The sequence below is a fragment of the Caretta caretta genome, chromosome 3 (assembly GCF_965140235.1).
Source record: "Caretta caretta isolate rCarCar2 chromosome 3, rCarCar1.hap1, whole genome shotgun sequence".
In the NCBI taxonomy this organism is placed as follows: Eukaryota; Metazoa; Chordata; order Testudines; family Cheloniidae; genus Caretta; species Caretta caretta.
Genome location: NC_134208.1, coordinates 166,869,918 through 166,884,529, shown reverse-complemented (window position 1 = coordinate 166,884,529; position 14,612 = coordinate 166,869,918). Strand labels below are relative to the sequence as shown.

Here is a 14,612-nt window from a genome sequence, read left to right as displayed (position 1 = left end):
CCACCCACTTCTCCACCATAAGGGCAGCTCTCAATCTCATGTTTTTGCGCTGCAGCGTGCGGGTGAGCTCCTCACACAGTCCCATGAAAGTTTCTCATCCGAAAGCTCTGCAGCCACTGCTCGTCATCCCAGACTTGCATGACTATGTGATCCCACCACTCAGTGCTTGTTTCCCAAGACCAAAAGCAGCGTTGCACGGTGGTGAGCATGTCTGTGAATGCCACAAGCAAACTCATGTCATATGCATTACTCAAGTCGATATCATTGTCAGAGCCCTCACTGTCACTTTGGATCATAAAGAATAAGTCGACTGCCAAACGTGACGTGCTGGCGAGATTCGTCAGCATACTCCTCAGCAGTTCGGGCTCCATTCCTGTAGACCGAAAGGGAAGACAGAGCGCACAGTACAAAAAACGTTGAAAGATGGCGCCAAATGTGGATGGAAGCACAGGGATTGTTGGGATGCAAACCGATGCATCACAGGGCGTTGGGACAGGACACAGAATGCCCCGCACTCCCCACCCCCTTTCCACAAGCCACAGCACCAGAATGGGAAGAGGTGCTCTGTGGGATAACTGCCCATAATGCACCGCTCCCAATGCCGCTGCAAGTGCCACAAATGTGGCCACGCCAGTGCGCTTGCTCCTGTCAGTGTGGACAGACTGCAGCGCTTCCCCTACTGCTCTCTACGAAGGCAGGTTGAACTCACAGTGCTCTACAGCTGCAAGTGTAGCCATGCCCTTAGTAATTTTTTGCTTGTGCGAGTAGGGGTTTCCTAATTTGATTTTATGTGATTTTTTTTATTTGGGAAAATTAGGTAGAAAAGATGATTCTGTGGTTCATCTGTGATCTCTATGCTGAGACACACACTAACAGTTTAGTGCATTGATTCAAAATAACAGTTATGAGACCTTATTTGTGACAAATCTGAGGCCATCCAGGACTTCCCAGTTGTCAGTATGCTGCACATGCCATGGGAAACTTCACAGCAATAGTAAAGATAGACTCCAATCCTCCTTATTCAAAAGCACAACCTAATCTAAAAGAGAATCTCCATTAGCTGCTGCCAAAACAGAGCCTGACACATAAAGTAGTTGGGCAGTTCTGGCTCTATGTAGCAGAGGACATTTATACGCATACACGTTACAATGACATGGTATTTAATTTAGTTGGATGAGTTTTTGGCTATATCATCAAATATGATTGCCACTTTTACACCAGTACAGGCAAGAAGTGAGTTCCTTCTGCAAGATTTGGAATGACAACCTGACATATGGCTGTTCTTAGGTTTGGACAGAAAGTTGCTTTAGCATCTCTTTTAAAGAGTGCCCCATCAGATGGGTGTTTTGGGACGTTATAGCCCAGATTTTCTGAGGGACAAATCAGGCTCAAAAATTGGATGTGGACTGAAGTCAAATAAAATGAACTAGTCTTAGCATCCTCTGCTGAGGAGAGAATTCCCTGGGTCTCCTCTTTAGAAATTTCCATTTGAATAGGTGGATCTATTTTTTAGATTACTTTAGAGAGCCTCATTTCCCAAATTCCTATTACACCATTCTTTCAGGGACAGGAGTGAAGCCAAAACATTTCCATCTAACACAAACATGCATTTCTGGAAGAATGTTCTCATTTGTTAAAAATGCACTGCGGGAGCAAGCTACATTTACTACCATCTTTTCCTCCAGCACCTCCTCGGTTTAACGAATGGGCCAAGAAAATCTCTCAAAACAGAAAGTGCACAAGTTCATGGAACATCCCACGGTGTGAAGAGAGACTAAGGAAATAGTCACAGACAGCCAGTCACACCCACAACAGCTGCAAGGCATATTAGTGCACCATTTCTGAGTGAAACAGAGCATACTGATGGCTTTAGGCCCTTTTTCATCAGCCCCAGAGTTGGTTAGCTCTGTTCAGACACATTGTATCTTGGGTATATTAGTGCAAGATTATCTCCATGATTAAAAGATCCAGTGGTGCCAGGGAAGACCTTTAATATTGCACAGTAGTGAAGCTGAGATTTCAGCTGTCACTACCCCAGACAGTAAGAAGTCCAAGTTTCCAACTGTTCAGGGTGTATAGTCCCATAAGACATCTTTAGTGCTAATGGCAGAGCCTTGTTTTAGTGTATCCAATGCTGAGTGCCTCACATCCTTAATATATACTGGAAACTCCCCATTAGCCCAAACTCCACTCCACATTCAGAGGGAAGTTCTGAGAAGCATCACTAAATTGCTCAGCCTCCTCAGAAAAGGATTTTGAGAACCCCTCTTCTCCCTTCCCCTACTTCCAAAGGAACCTGTAGTGCAGCTAGCAAGTCAATACAAAACTAGACACCTGCATGCATGCTGATGATGATCCATTTCTGCAGAACTCATTACATGCTAGTTGCTCTACATAGGGTTGGTTAGGAGGGGGGAATCTATTACAAAGAGAAAGTGTGGAGTAGAGTTAAGAAGCATTTTTTCCCTCCCTTCTAACTGCTCTCCTTTTATCTGATCTCCTTCTCATGTTTCTGGGGGGTTTTTCTTCTCCTTCATCCTATGGAAGTAGTACTGAATGCTGATGAGATAATAAAAGGTCCAACCCCAGGCAATCCTTTTCAGGTAATTAGTTCAGCTACTGAACTTCTAAGAGTCATTTTTTTTCCATGTGCCCAGCCAGAAAACTTGGGTGGTTAGTTAACCTGGTTACTTCTGAGTATTCTTTGCAGGTGTGGCACTCACGGGTACAAGTATTTTAACTTCAGGATGTTTCTAATTAAGCATAGCCTTGGCCTACATCATTTTATTTCCTTCACGTGTGCCAAAATTCAGAACTCCAGATCCAAACAGGATCAAATCAGAACTCTGCCATAAACCTATGTATAATGGTGCCAACCAAGCCCATGGAAGTGTACACCCTGATCTTAAAGGGAGAGAGCACTGGGTTTGTGCCTTTTCATTTAGCTTCTTTATGATGTATAAATAAGCCCTCAAGATTTTTGCCACAGGGAAAAAAAAAGGTTGGTTTGGTTTTTTGTTTTGCTTGTTTTTTACATTAGAAATTCAGGTTATCTCCATCCTGGAAGACTCTATGATAATGAAATAACGTCCCAGCTGACAAGAGCCGAAAACATACGTGTATAAGGAATTTTCAATAAAATTGTTTCAATTTTTTTTTTTACTTCTTTTTGTTAATATCTGCTTACCTTCAGTGCCTCATGAACACGTGGAAGAAATTGACTTGTGGAGTTCATTGTGGCCAGAAGTCAGACATGACAATAGCTTAGTAGTATTTGAAAACTGACAAGGCATTTGTGTGGATGAGAACTTTCACTGTTACATTAGACAGGAACAAAAAATACACAATCTCTCCTGCTTCAGCAAATGCGACAACCACTGACTGCCAATGGTGAGGGAGATTAACCTCCCTTATGGGCAGGTTATTTCATAAATGGCCACTATAGGGTTTCTTACCTTCTCCTCTGACTCTAGTCAATATAAAAAAATATGGGACATATGGACCTCTGCTCTGATTTGCTATGGCAATTCCTAAGAAGACTTGAAATTCCCGATATTTCTAAGTTTAAAAAAAGAAATAAATAAAAGCAGAAATCAACCCCCTAAAAACACACACCACCTGTCAGGCCATTTTTATATGTCATCAAATAGCAAAGAAAAAGCATAACCATATTTCTTCTTTTGCAGGACCATCTTTAAAGAAGTTTTGATTCAGAGCTTAACTTTGTCATCTGGCTCTATTTTTATTTGTTTCCTTTTAAACTATAATGAGTGGCATATTTCATCTTTGTTTACCCAAGGGTTACTTGAATAAATTAGTAAGTTAGTAAGCAGTGGCGAGTGCTGTCTCATCTTGATTTTACATCAGTTATAACAATACCATAATACCTCATCTCTGAGACTTACACAAAGTCCATACAAATGGTCCACACTCACACTCAAATCAGCAATTCACAAACAAATACAGAATGATCTGGTCAACTTCACTAGGGACCTCCATATGGACATTTATTCAGAGAAATATTTAGATAGTACAGTGATGGGCACTATACAAAACCTTAAGATAGCTTTGAAAAGCTCAGCCTGAGCAGGGAATTTAGCAACAACTCCCCCCATTTGAAATGAATGGATGTTGTATGACTAAATTCCCTATTTGGCTTTGAAAATCTCAACCATATCATACAGAAAGAATCCTGTATTCTGCATATTTGTTAGTCCACTACATTAAACTTAATCTTTATTCTTTTGGAGACCCTGGAGTCTTTGGCTGAATGGAGCAATTTCCCAAAACGTACTTTCTAGTTAGTAGTCTTGTTGCACTGTCAAGGAGACGGGTAGGTGATCTAAGACATCTTTTCCATCTCTAGCATCTTTAATTTATGATTTGTTCATATATAAAATTGGATTCCATTTTCAAGGGGCTGGATTACTGGACTCTTCCCTTCTTTGAAGACATGTAAATCACATAGTCTATCACAGGGGTCTCAAACTCAAATGACCACGAGGGCCACATGAGGACTAGTACATTGGCCCAAGGGCGGCACCACTGACCACCTCCCCACACCGCTGCCCCGGCCCTGCCCCCACTCCACCCCTTCCGTGAGGCCCCTGCCTTGCCTCTTTCCACCCCTTCCCTGCTCCTATTCCAACCCCTTCTCTGAAATCCCCACCCCAACTCTGCCTCCTTCCTGCCCCCACGGGGTGCAGGAGAGGTGCAGGGTGCATCAGAAGCTCAGGGCAGGAGGTTGGGGTGCAGGAGATGTGTGGGGTGTGGCAGGGGGCTCAGGGCAGGGGGTTAGGGTACAGGAGGGGTGCGGCAGGGGGTTTAGGGCAGGGGGTCTGGGTTCAGGAGGAGTGTGGGGTGCGGCAGGGGGCTCAGGGCAGGGGATTCGGCTGCAGGACAGATTCAGGGGGCAGGTCCAGCCCCGCATGTACCGGGGGCAGGGAATAACCGCGGGCCGTGTGTTTGAGACCCCTGGTCTATCATAATACCATATAGGTGCGAATTTGGCTCATGTTATCTTAGAAAGAAAATAGTAACATTCTAAATATAGTCTAATTTTTCCCAGTTTTTTAGTACTCTGAAACATATGTTGCTTTTTCATTTTTGCCTTTTGAAAACATAAAATAGAGATGTCTTTTCCTCTATTTTTCCCATCAGACAGCATATTCTCCTGGTAGAACCCCCCGCCCGCCTCCTCCCCACACACAGTGTGCTTTTATGACTTAACAGCTCTAGCATTTTCTCAACAAGCATGTGAGCAAGAGCAATGACTGAATATTTTTAGACACCAGAATTAAGCAGATGGCAAATGTTGTAGAAGATCAAAAACTCTAGTTTTTTTTAAAGTTTACAGCTCGGCTTATTTCAGTGTATTCCAAGAAGCACATAAAATGCCATAAAATGGAAAATGGAAGAAAGTAACCAGTGGGGACATAATGACTCTAGAACAGAGTAAACCCAGGTGGGTTCTGCAAAAGTGTTTTTTTCAGACATTAATTTGAATCAAAACTATGGATTTGCTTCACCTGTACTTGTGACCCCTTTTATTTGCTACGAGTGTTAGTAAACTTCTGTTGAAAGAATGGTTTCAGAGTAACAGCCGTGTTAGTCTGTATTCGCAAAAAAGAAAAGGAGTACTTGTGGCACCTTAGAGACTAACCAATTTATTTGAGCATAAGCTTTCGTGAGCTACAGCTCACTTCATCGGAAGCATCATAAAGTGAACAGACTTAAGAAATAATCATAGCTAATAGTTTGCAAGCTAACCATACGATGAAAATATATTTCAATAATCTGCTTCTCTAATAATTCTGATGAATGAACCAGTTTGTAAAAATCAAAGACAGTTTGCAGATGATCCATGAGCAGAAAAAGGGGCTAAATTTGTCAGACTTCACTGTAAATACTATGTCCAGCTTTAGGTCATACAAAAAAAAGTGATAATCCATCATACAATGCTGAGGGCTGGAATTATCATGGCTGTATAGAAGGGCCCTTTCTCAAGGATCTCCCTAACATTGACTTACCTGGAGTGGGGAGCAAAAAGCCTACTAGCAGTTCCCGCTCCTTGCTTGTCACAGTGGATGTCTCTCCAGATGGAAAGAAAGATAGTGGTTGATGGTGATGTAGTTAAGGCACTGGATGGGACCCAAGAGATCTGGATTCATTTCTCAGTTCTGTCACATACATACCTATGGCCCTAGCTATCTGGAGATGTAATGCAAAGGAGCTAATACCCATATATTCAATGCCTATGCATTACCTCATTTACATAAACCTCACCACCGAATCCATTAATTTCCCTACTATTTCCATTGTCCTCCCTCTCTCTGACTCTCATTTTCCACTTCCTGTTTTACCTTCCCCTTTTCTCTCTCAAGCTCCCCTCTCTGAATTTCCCCACAATCCTCCCATCTGACTTCCCCTCAAGTTTGTCTGTCTTCTGGGGCAACAGCAACTTTCCCCCTCTCTCCTTCTGCCTTCTGCTCATGGGTTATGTGCTAGGAAGCAAGAGCCACAATCCTGCTCCCTTCCTAGGCTGCTCTTGCCGGTCTCTTGCTTCCCCCTCTCCTCCTCTGGGCAAAGCCTAGCTACTCCCCCTCCTGGCTGCTGGCTGCTCTGTGCCATGGAACAGCCATGGCTGATGAGCACCTTTACTGGGGGCAGGGGGAATAGGGGGAAATCCCTGTCATAGTGCAGAGCCTCTGCACCCATTTTGGATGCTTAAGAAGCTGACTGAAAAACAGGAGATGAAGCCAGTTGCTCAGGAGCCGGGAATGATGCTTGAAGGTGAGTGGGTGTCTCACAAGGCAATAGGAAGATTTAACAAGAATGGCCACAGATTTGTTGTGTGACCTTGAGTGAATTTCTAGCTCTCTGTGCCTCAATTCCCCATCTGTAAAATGGGAACAAAAAAATTCCTCTCTCACATTCTTTGTCTGTCATATCTATTAAGGTTGTAAGGTCTTTCAGATAGAGACTGGATCTTACTGTGTGTATGGCACTTAATATAATGGATCGCTGATCATAGAATCATAGAATATCAGGGTTGGAAGGGACCCCAGAAGGTCATCTAGTCCAACCCCCCGCTCGAAGCAGGACCAATTCCCAGTTAAATCATCCCAGCCAGGGCTTTGTCAAGCCTGACCTTAAAAACCTCTAAGGAAGGAGATTCTACCACCTCCCTAGGTAACGCATTCCAGTGTTTCACCACCCTCTTAGTGAAAAAGTTTTTCCTAATATCCAACCTAAACCTCCCCCACTGCAACTTGATCTTGATTAGGGTCTGTAAGAGCTACCATAATACAAATATTAAATAATAATAAAGAAACTAATTGCAAGAGCAAAAACCCACAGAGTGGAGTGAACAAAGGACATTCACCCTAGGTCATCAAAATGCATTTTATAGCTACAAGGAGATTCCATAAGACTAACTGACCCATATGCTTAGGTAGATCTCAGAGCCTATGGGTCTCTCCAGCACAGATAGTTTAGAACATTCACATATATTATTCTTAATAAAGTTGTCTATAATAGCGAGACCACTTTATAGTTAAACTGCTGAACATCAGTACTGTCAAAAATATCAAACCTAAGTTCACTATATGCTGTACATGAGCATAAGTGACATGATCCCTTGACTGAAAAACAATTCATGGAGAATAGAAAAAACAGAGTATGTACATACTACATTTGCATTTGGTATTTGCATTATTTCCAACAGAGATACTGGGGAATGCCATAAGTATCTTAGTAAATCTAAGTTCCAGGTGTGGTAAATGTCCCACTTTTAACAGCACCTGCTATAAATGAAGTTGTGGAAAACTATCTGCCAGAGATACAAATTATGGGTGAACAAGATGACTCTGCTTTAGCTCACCACCAGGCCCTCTCAGAGATCCAGAGGGGCCTGGGCCACTTCCAGCTTTTGAGGCCCCTAGCCATAATAAAAATAAAAAATGATGACACATGAAAACAAAATAAGGCACCAAAAAAAGAGTGAGACATAATTTGAATAGTTTTGTATTGAACAAATGTTTTTCTAGCCTTTTTCTGCACAAATAGATTAATTATTGAGGAAAAATCTAGCTTTCGTGAGCATAAAAACAAGTTGCGAAACTTATCAAATGCCAAAAAATTAACAAGTGTCCAAATTTGAGGCTCCCTTTGAGCTTGAGGCCCAGGCCAAATGGCCCTTCTGGCCCCCTCTCAGATTGGCCCTGCTCACCACCTACAGCTGCCAGCCCTACTCCCACAGCAGCTAGTTATTAATGAGTAGTACTCACACTGGATCCTGTGCTGGAGGTATCACAAGCAGTAAAGCTGGAAGAAGGGCTGGAAGTGGCCAGCTTTTAAAGTGTGCGTGTGAGACATTTCACTGAACAAGGCTGGGGTTTCCTACAGCTTGAAGGGGGAAAAGACCTTGGAGGTTTTGTTTTAAATAAATAGAAGAGAATTGGGGTGTATGCGGTATTATTAGGACTCATGACATCCTAAAGCTCAAAGTACATAGTGGGACTCGCCATGCAGTGAATGGAGTAGGGACACAGCAGCCATCATGCACTCCGCAAGAGCTTCCATACTGATTTGGGGGCAGATCCTGAAACCTTCATTCACACAAGTAGTCTTATCGATTTCAGTACCCGGGATTGACTACATTGGGACCACTTGCCTGAGTGAGAGCTGCAGGATCAGATATTAGAGCCGATGTTGTCAGCCAGTACATTGGTGTTATCTCTCATACGCTTTTCAAAGAGCTACCATGGGGGTTTTAACATCCAGCTGGACGATCACCATAGAAGGGAGCCTCGGTTTAATGTCTCATTGGCATCTCTAGTGTCAGCTTTGGGCCTGGTCCAAAATCCATGTGTGAAAGCTGAACTCCCTTCCCTCTCCACTCCCCCACCCCCCGCTTCCACCAATCTTCTGGACCTTAGGCAAAAGGTCTACCAAATGAGCCATACTGACACCAATACCACAATCAATTTGTTAATAAGAGAGAAACTCTGCAGCTGGAGGAGGAGAGGGAGAAAGAAGATCATTATTTTTAATTTAAATAAATCAATGTGCTAATAGGGGGACAGGATGCTGCTTGCAAGGATGATGGGAGGAGGAGGGTAAATGAGAACAGTGTGGGCGGGGTTGTATATGTTGCTTTGACAATCCCATTATTTTCTTTAAATATAAAAGAGTGGGAGTAGACCATTTTTTTAAGTCCAATAATAGCAAATAACTAATTATATCCTTCTAAGGCTCAAGCACATAGATGGCTCTTTTCATTCTTTAACACAAATTTAAGAAAAGGAAAGCTTGATTCCCAGGAGGGTTTATCCAAGCCCTCTCATCTCTAATATACATCTAAGAGGACAGGGGAAATATCTTTTATCACTCAAATCTCCCAGAAATTTGAGACCAGCTGGGGATTTTTTATATAGATATGATTCATTAAATTCATATCATTCCAAAGAAATCTTCCTGCCGGTTTATCTTTGCCACTACAGTCATCTCTCCAGAAGAGCACAGTTTCCTGAATGTTGTCAACCTGGACAGCTCAGTTTTTGGCGCAAGCTTAGATTTCATTTGGAAAGAATGGAACTGGCTCTGTATTTTTCATTTTAAAGGAACTGGTGTGTTGAAACCATTCTCCGAGTTGAGTTTTCCCCTTTGCAGAAACAATAGGCAAATCCTGTACAAACACCCATTTGACTTCTGATAGACTTTTTTCATAATATGTTTCAATATTTATATACTACACTTTGGGGTTTAATGTCTTTGATCAAATATAGTTACAAGAGTTCTGAAGACTCCTCTCTGAAAGCTAGTTCAGAGAACAACTACATCCGGCTTCCACTGGGATCAAATACAGTAAGTTTGTATTTCAACAATCTTTAGAACACTGCTACAGTGGAATGATATATTAGCTGATAAATAGAGGGCTGTGACAGAGTTAGTATCCCATTATAATAACCATTCCATAAAATAAGCAACTTATGGGAATTTTTAGGTCATATTTATAATATAATGTGGTTCATTTTTTAGGAAAGTTCCTTTACAAACAGCATCACAAAAGGCATTGGGGGAGAGCCAGTCTTAAGCTAAAGAAAAACAAAGCAGAGCTTTGTAGGGAAATGTTTGGACTGGAAGTGACTCAGTCTCAATGCTGGGGTGTAGAGTGGGATGGGAAAGTTACAGGTATGGTACGATAGGCAGCACAGATGAAACAGTAACACCCTAACTGTGGAGAGTGAGCAGGTTTGGAAAGAGGTCAGAAGAAGGGCAAGGTGGAGTAAGTTCATGGCTAGTTTTGAAAGAAAGAATCATACATAACAGATGGGAGTCATGTCATTTAATACACAATGGGAAGGCACTCAAATACCATGGTGATGGGTGCGGTTTCAGAACCTGAATTGAAAAGAATTTTGAACTGTCTTTGTTTGTTTTGTGGATGGGGGCAGGGGGAAGGGAGTCTCCAATTCAGCATAGAGCAAACCACATCTAAAACCGCCTATATGACATTAGAAATAATTTGCCAAAGATTAAATAGATTTAGGCAACCTGCAACTTCTTGAATTTAACCCTAAGTGGAAGAGCAAACATTTTGTACCCCTTAGAATAGAAAGGAAGGTTATTTTGTCTGTTTTTTTGTTTTTTGTTTTTTAAGGATTAATGAGCAGATGTAGCACTGGCTTTTGAAAGATCCCTTACAAAATGGCTGAACTTTAGGAAATTGACCTCTCAACTTTTCTCTAAATGTTTGTACCTAGAGTTGCATGAAATTCAGCTGTTGGGGTTCACATGGTTGATGTGAAATTTTTATTTCCAGTTTTGCTTTGGATGAGTTCAACACCTTCCCCCCATCTTGCAGATCCTACTAATGCATAGAGAATTTATTCTATTTGTAAAGTACAGAAAATTACTGTCCTGAATATACTCTTCTTATTAATTAAAGATGGACCAGGAGATGGTGTTTATCTGCATTAGGTTTAGACTAAAGGTTTACATTCAAGTTCTAGGATTCACCATGTTTCCACAGTATCAAAAAAATATCTCCACCATCTTGAATTCAGGAAACCTTACAAAATCAATGATTCACATCAGATGTCCAGCAGCATTTCACATTTGAACTGGAACCTAAAAACAGGCCCCCATCTGATTTTGAGTCTGCCCCATACTAGAAGATTTGGGTCCAGTGGTTATAAATTGAAACTACCACCCACATCTAGGGGCTAGATTCAGAATAGAAGTTCCAGTTGGGGCTCACCCCACAGCCCTACACTGGCTCTCCAGCCTCATCGTGCAGGACATCTTTCTGTAGATTTCCCAACACAGACACTACCAAAACAGCAGGGATCACAAAGACAAACAAAATATCTTCATTAAATAAAAAACACCAAAGCCTAATAAAACCAATAGACCCTCTGCAACAGTCCTTAGGTAACAATACTTTCTTCTATTAGGCAATAATGCCTTAAGCATTTGGCCCAATTACCACAATCTCAGGAACTGTTTTTTCATTGGGCAATAATTTGCTGCGCTTTTTCCAGGTCAAACAATATTTCTAGGGTTCTGATCCTGCAACTGGATCCACTAGCATGTACCCCTGCACATATATCGGTGCAGAGATCCTCTTAGCAGTGGATCTAATTGCAGAACCAGGACTTGCATTTGTCTATATATATACGCTACATTCAAAATATACACTATACATGCATGTTAATATAGCTGCATATTATAAAATATATTTTAGTGGGCATAGAATACAAGCATGTATATTATTGTTGTATGATCATTGGAGCATGGACCATCCCTACCTCTATTTTTGTACAGCTCCCTGCACAAAAGGGCTATGATCCTCTTCCTGGCCTCAGGACCACTGCCATAGTATAATTATCTCCATTATTGTACATACACAATAGCTAGGATTTTCATATTTTGTAGACCCACACGCACAGAGCATGTTATAAATTTATAATAATTTTTGGAATTTTTGTGTTGTTTTAAACATCTGACTTTATGACATTTCATTAAGTTAGATTCAATTTATTCTATACATAAAATAGTTTATGAAATGCTACATCAGTATCAGTTGCTCTTTATTAAGAAACACTTTCAAAAAAAGTATTACCAATTTAACCTAATTATTGGTGACGAAAGTCATTTAATTTCAAAATATCCTATTAACTAAAACCCATACACAGAAATTATTGGCTGCTTGCACCAATCCCCATTACAAAAACCTGCAAAATCCCTTTGCAAAAAGGGAAGACTACAGCTTAAACCTTAAGTACTTTGATAAAAATATAAGATCAGTTTCATCCCAAAGTACAAATCCCAATCGCCATCTAAAACTGACCCTAAAATATATTCGGAGCTTGTTCTAATCACAGGAGATGTATTCTGAATAGGACAGCCCTCTCATCTACTAAGTCTCTCTAAGTCATCGTTTTCACTGTATCTGAAAAATTAATTCCTTTTCAGAAATATTCTCATCTTCTACTAAAAGAAAAAAAAAAGCTTTTTGATGTAGAGTGACAGGATTATGAAGTGACCCTTCAGGTCACAAGGAGACTTTTCCTTTTCTCATCAAGGAAATCAATTTCTAAGTCCAAGTCTCTTAAAATAATATATTCTTGTGGCACGCATACAGCTTTTTTTGATCTGCTATGAAAAGAATAAGAGGTAAAGAGGATCAGGGGTGGTGATGGAATATTATAATCTGCCACACTCACACATCAGCCTTTCACTAAGTAATTCCAGATAAATTGAGGATTTACATATTTAAGATTAAATGGTGAAAGAGTAGTGATGCATAAATAGAGGAATACAAAGATACCAATTGGGGAAGTTAACTCTTAAAAACTTAAAGTCCCTTGATGTTTATTACCCTTCCCTGTCCCACTCCATCTAGTTTAAAAGTGTGTAATGTTTATTAGGAAATAACCAGGATGATCTCTTTTAGATCAATTGAGCACAAACACAGATGCCTCAGGGTTTCTCTCCCCCACCCCTCCCACCTCCGCTACTCAAAAATACCAATTACCATGACAAGAAACAGTTAAATGCCTCCAAAGACACATACATGCAGCAGATGGAAAACAGGAGGAAACCAGCTGGAAGTGTGTTTCCCTTAGAACTGTTTTTAACAGCCTGTGCACAAATAATGTCTCACTAATACAGAGATAAAAATAAAACATAAATATTTAAAAGGTGACTGGTCAAAGCAACAAGATGGCATTCGATACAGGATCTTCTCTAGTTCTATTATTCTCAGAGTCCATGCTAGAGCTTCAAATCCTGAACTGGGATAGTAACTTTAACCTGGAAGCTGCAGTAACTATTGAAACCTTTTGGTACTGTTAATGAGCTGCGTGAACACTAGTTATGGGTTGAATTAAAATCTCATTGAGATTGGGTGTGAATGCCCCCTTCAATTAACATAGCTGGCAGGAAAAATTAATCACAACCTCTCACGTAAGACAAAAGAGGTTGTGAACCCATCCAGGAGTTCTGGACTGAGTTATTGTTTAGGTGGGAGGGCAAGACAGAATACACAGAAACAGAGAGAGACTCCAGGGCAGAGCAAAAAAGCCACACAGACCTCCTGAATGAGACACTGAAAGAGGTGTATGGCCTTGGAGAAAAACCTGGGGAGTGACTTTAGGGACCAGAGGTGCTGGCTGAAAAGAACAGAGGTGCTCCTGTGAGCAAAAGGAGCTGTTTCCTGCAGTTCAATTCCTTCTGCATTCAGAGGCACAAGACTTAATACGTTCCTTGTAAATAGACAAAACTGCATCAAAGAAAGTGCATCCGATGAAGTGAGCTGTAGCTCACGAAAGCTTACGCTCAAATAAATTTGTTAGTCTCTAAGGTGCCACAAGTACTCCTTTTTTTTTTTTTTTTTTGTGAATACAGACTAACACGGCTGCTACTCGGAAAGAAATACCTGACTGTCACCAATTTTTCCTCCTAACTGGAACAACCTACCAGACCCCGAATGTTTGGCTAGTTGCTCAGGTCAAAAGGGGTAACAGCACTGTTATTTGTGAGGCTTGCGGCTTGCTTTGTTTTGTATTGCACACCTGTGAAGCCGCTGCTTTGATACTCAACTTCCTGTGCTCACCCCTTCCTGACCCCATCTCCCAATTTTTTGTCACACTGCCGTTCTCCAGAAGCTGTTGTTCATGCCAGTGCCAGGCATGGAGGTCAAGATTTTCAGAAATGACAAGTGACTTTGTGCTCCCAAAGGGGCCAATTTTCAGAAAATGCTGAGCACCTCCCCCCCTCTGAAAATCAGGCCCTTTTAAGATGTCCCAAGTTGGGGGCCCCAAAATCAATACTTACCTTTGAAAGTCTTGGCCTGATTCAAAGTCTCTCCAGGCTCCTCTGTTTCTCCTGAGTCTATGACATTAGGAAAAATGGAGTTAGTCAAATGAGGAGCATCAGGAGTGCCCATCCCCCATTATTGTAGGGCAGTGTTGTTATAGCCATGTCAGTCCCAGGATATTAGAGAGACAAAGTGGATGAGGTAATATATTTTATTGGACCTCTGTGTAAACTCAAAAGCTTGTCTCTCTCACCAACAGAAGTTGGTCCAATAAAAGATATTACCT

The 14,612-nt window shown here is 41.3% G+C and overlaps 1 long non-coding RNA gene across 1 annotated transcript in view; it reads right to left on the bottom strand.

The window, feature by feature from the left end:
- Positions 1–14,612, bottom strand: part of LOC125634947 (uncharacterized) — a 193,325-nt gene that overhangs the window by 140,038 nt on the left and 38,675 nt on the right. The window contains exon 4 of the long non-coding RNA XR_007356092.2: positions 14,344–14,400. This is a non-coding gene — a long non-coding RNA (uncharacterized LOC125634947). The remainder of the gene's footprint in view (positions 1–14,343; positions 14,401–14,612) is intronic.